Source organism: Epinephelus moara, chromosome 17, assembly GCF_006386435.1.
Source record: "Epinephelus moara isolate mb chromosome 17, YSFRI_EMoa_1.0, whole genome shotgun sequence".
In the NCBI taxonomy this organism is placed as follows: Eukaryota; Metazoa; Chordata; class Actinopteri; order Perciformes; family Serranidae; genus Epinephelus; species Epinephelus moara.
Window position 1 is genome coordinate 9,952,452 of NC_065522.1, and position 4,674 is coordinate 9,957,125.

Below are 4,674 nucleotides of genomic sequence, written 5' to 3' on the forward strand. Positions count from 1 at the left end.
GTGAGCACGCTTCTGTAAGTGACCGCATGTTGCATCACCAGCAGACACAGGCTGTGTTTAGCTCTGTTTTAAGTTGATTGTATTTGTAATTTGTCTTTGTTTTTACATGTTCAGTGAGGATTTTATTTTCTATGTTTGATTTGTTATTTTCTCCTCATGTGTTTGCTCTTGCTTGACTTCCTGTTGTTGTGTGTTTTCCCACCTGTTTTTCACACCTGTGTCAATGAGTTTTCCAGTTCCACCTGTGTCTAATCACCCTGCTCACTCTTGTGCTCCCCCTGTCTTTGGTCGATTAGTTTGTGTCTCCACCTGTGAGTATTAGTTTCCTAGAGTAAGTTTATTTCCTAGTTTGAGTTCCTAGTTTATTTGTCTGTAGCTTTCCAGCCTTTTGTCCCAGAGTTTACTTTTTCCACTTGTTTTGTGTTTTTCATTTTTTTGTGTCAACATGTTAACTGCCTGTTGGGTGGACTGGTTATATCANCCTGTGTCTAATCACCCTGCTCACTCTTGTGCTCCCCCTGTCTTTGGTCGATTAGTTTGTGTCTCCACCTGTGAGTATTAGTTTCCTAGAGTAAGTTTATTTCCTAGTTTGAGTTCCTAGTTTATTTGTCTGTAGCTTTCCAGCCTTTTGTCCCAGAGTTTACTTTTTCCACTTGTTTTGTGTTTTTCATTTTTTTGTGTCAACATGTTAACTGCCTGTTGGGTGGACTGGTTATATCATTTATGAACGAGCAGAGAAGTTGAACCTAGAACAGAGTGTAGAGGACTTCAGACTGCTGAAGACTCTGAATGATGTTCACACAGGTGAGTTCAACAACATGCTCACTGAACTCTTGCACTCACTCTCCAAATGAAAACATCAACAACCCCTGTTTTGCATGTGTGTGAGTGCACACTCCACTGGATGTGTGCAAATGGAGCAGTTTTTCCTCTTGCTTTAAAGTGTGTGTTTTTGGCTGCAGCCACTGTGGAGTTTATTTTGTTGCCCTGAGGCTGTTTTTATTCTGCTGTTGATTTGAGAAGAGGTGTCTGGACATTTAATTTATGTGGCATAACAGTGCTTGTTGCAACGGCCATGGTGTCCACAGACTTTTTATTTATATACTTTGGCTGCAAAGTGTTGTCTATAGAAATGGAATTTGTTTTGGACATATGGGGTCATGTTGCTGATGTTGATTAGATCTTGACTGGTTCAAAACTCTCAGTGTCCAGGGTGTTTAGTTTTCGGGATGTATACTTCCTAAGTTCACAACCTTTTACGCTCCAGTAGCTTAAATCATACCATTGTTGAGTTTTTGGCTTCATCTGTTTTCAGGGAAATGCATTCTTTACTATGAACACCAGGGGTCATTATGTGATTATAACAAAAGTTAAACTTTTTAGACCATTAAAGCTGCAGTAGGTAGAAAGCCTGAAATTGGTTGACTTTTGAGTCTCATCTGAGTTAGGTTTTGTTTGTCTCCGCCCTGAGCCCCTCCTACCAGACGAGCATGCGAGTATTTTATCCTACTTGGTTCTATTTCTCCCTCTCTGGGAGCCTCGGCTCTCCCTCACCGCGCAGCAGCCCGCCCCATCCCTCCCTCGCAGCCCTGCACATACTCCCGAGCCTTGGCTCTCCCTCACCGCGCAGCAGCCCGCCCCATCCCTCCCTCGCGGCCCCGCACATACTCCCGAGCCTTGGCTCTCCCTCACCGCGCAGCAGCCCGCCCCATCCCTCCCTCGCGGCCCCGCACATACTCCCGAGCCTCGGCTCTCCCTCTCGGAGCCCTCGGCTCCGCTCCCACGGCCGACCCTTGCGCCCTCCGGCCGGGCCCAGCCCCACCTCACCCTTCCCCTCACTCCGGGGCTCCGGGGAACCGAGTTCTGTCTTCCTTTTTTTGGGTTGTTTAGCCGTGTAGGCAGTTGCTGTGCTGGAATAGCTATTTTACCTGGTGCACTGTTCGCCATTGCCACTTGCTCCCCCCTTCTGCCGGCGGCATGGGAACGCACATATGCAGTAGAACAGTCAATAGGAATGCAGTGGTCTGAGTGGACCTTTGATTGGTTGATGCACATCGGCACGATACTCTTTAGAGGCTGAACACAGAGCCATGGTGAGGTGCAGAAACCTGTTGTTTGTCTCAGACCACTTGATTTACATTATGCTTAGAGGATATTATAAAATTTTTACTCAATTATACCAAAACAGTGTTGCCTACTGGAGCTTTAAAGAGGCTTGATCAAATGAAATGCGCACCCACCATTTCTTTTTTTGTTAAAAACAAGTCTGAAAGAACATTTAACTCTCAGAGTTTCAACTTTTAGAATGATTCCAGTAAACAAAACACCCACAACTGCAAAGACTGTCAGCTTCTGTCCTCTTACCTTAAGTTGTAGTTAATTCCTTATGTTGTAGTTGATCTCTTGTCTACGGGTCTGTCTTTTGTCCGGGACTTTAATACTTTTGGCTTAAAAGTAGATTTATTTAAATGCATGAAGGGATAAAACTGAAACCTTTTTTTGCAAACAATCAGGCTGCAACTAGAACTCCTCCTTCCTCTATAAGAGCAGGTTTAGCCCCAGTGTGTCTGCTGCTTCTATGAATACCTTTTGTTGTATAGTTGAACATGACATTATGAAAACTACTTTTCAATCTATCCATGTCTCTCAGAGCTTATCTAGCAAAGAAGGGACAGCATTGACAGAGCTAATGAATTCCAGAGTTGTGGTAACTAAACCTGCTGTGAAGGGAGGAACCATTTGTGTCAAGATGCAGACAGATATAAAGCTGAAATCCTCTCCCAGCAATCTGATGAAAAATTCTGCAGGAAGTTCTCTGTCACATGCATGACCACATATTCTCTCAACTCACATATTAAGTCAGTCTTGAAAAAGCACCGACACATCCTACGGTCCGATACAGAACTATCTTCTGTCTTTCAAGACCCTCCCCTCTTGGTACATTCTGATTTCAGAGGTAATAATAGACCTGCATGGCCCATCCAGACACTACTCAGCCCTGTCCTTAATGGGAATTGCACAAAAAACAAACAACCCAGCTGTCAAGACAACAGCCCTATCCGCAGAAATGACTGTGATTACCTCGTTGCTGTAAATTATAATGACTTAAAACATGACATTGCTTTTTTAAGAGTCAATGGGACAGAGATGGGCACATTGCCACCTAGAGGTGGTGACTACAACCTGCTGTTGAAAAGACATGAAGCCTTTTGGAATTTTTTTGCCTCCACAGATTAGTATCTCTGCTCCTTCACTGTAGTTTCATTTTCACAGAAATAGTATTTGGCAGTTTCATGTCATAGGAATATCTCAACATTTGTTAGTTTAGGTGGATACTGTACTATGAGACACAAAACAAACAACAACTGCCAAGACAACAAACCAGTACAAAACTATACAAAACTATGCTGTCCAGTAAATTACAAATGTAAAACTGAAACTGATTCACTTCATGAGAAATAGTCAGTTGTTCTCACTTGACCTTTCATATCAAATGTTCCTGGTGTGTTTTGCAATTGTACTTGTTGATCAGAGCATGTTCCTACATGCAGAACAGATTATTCATTGTATGTACCTGACATTCCCTCTAAGGTTTTACTTTCACAGAAATAGCATGTGACAGTTTCACTTTATAGGAAAATACAAACATCAGTTGATGTTGCTGCCAACTCCGAGACAACAGATCACTGCAAACTGTACAAAATATTTCACACAAACATTGTTACTTTGTGCAACAATCGGAAACCAGAAACATGACAGTGGAAGTGTCATAGTTACGGGCAGTTACTATCTGCACGTGTGAAATAATCTAATTTGCCCCTGAGCATGTTGTATTGCACTTATGATGTATTACATAAATCTGATGCCATAGCTATCAGCCTCATCAGCTCTGGCAACTATTCTACACACAGCTGTACACACACCTCTATCAGAAGTCTGGACGTGATATTTTAGAATTTGAAAAAAAAAAGACATCATATACACAAATTTCCATATATTTAATACATTTAGGTTGTACACTTCTGCTAAATATTATACTGATGTGCAATAGTTTAATTACACCACAGAAAAAAAAACACTAGATGACAAACCAGTACAAAAATATGTAAGATAAACTGTTCGGCACAGAGGAATACAATACGTACATTACAAATGTGAAACTGAAACTGATGGAGGCCTTATTGAAAATATTTTTTTTGTCAGACTGACAGCAAATTGTGTAAATTAGAAAAGAAAGTTTAACTGATGAAATGTATGTTTGCAAAAGCCTTGCAACCAACTGGAATAAAACTACAGGAGGAAAAAAACCATTCGGTGGAAGAAAAGGATATTTTACAATTCTTTCACTTCATTACAAAGTCTTTCGGTTCTCTTTCAGCCACCTGACCAGAGACCTGACACTCCGCACTCAGCTGACACTCTGGAAATTATATGAGTTGTGTACATTCACTGTCCAAGTGTCTGTCTTGACGGTTGTTCTGCTCCCAGGCTGCGGTTAGCAGCTGATGAACAGCACAAAACTGAACAGCAATGCAATCAAATGATGGGTCATGTCCTTGTGGGTTGTAGTTAGCCTTTGTGTTCCCCTGTCATATTTTAAAACAAAAGGTTGCATCTACCTTAATTACTTACTAATTTAATGCAAAATGGAGCCAGATCAAATACCTCTTGTTT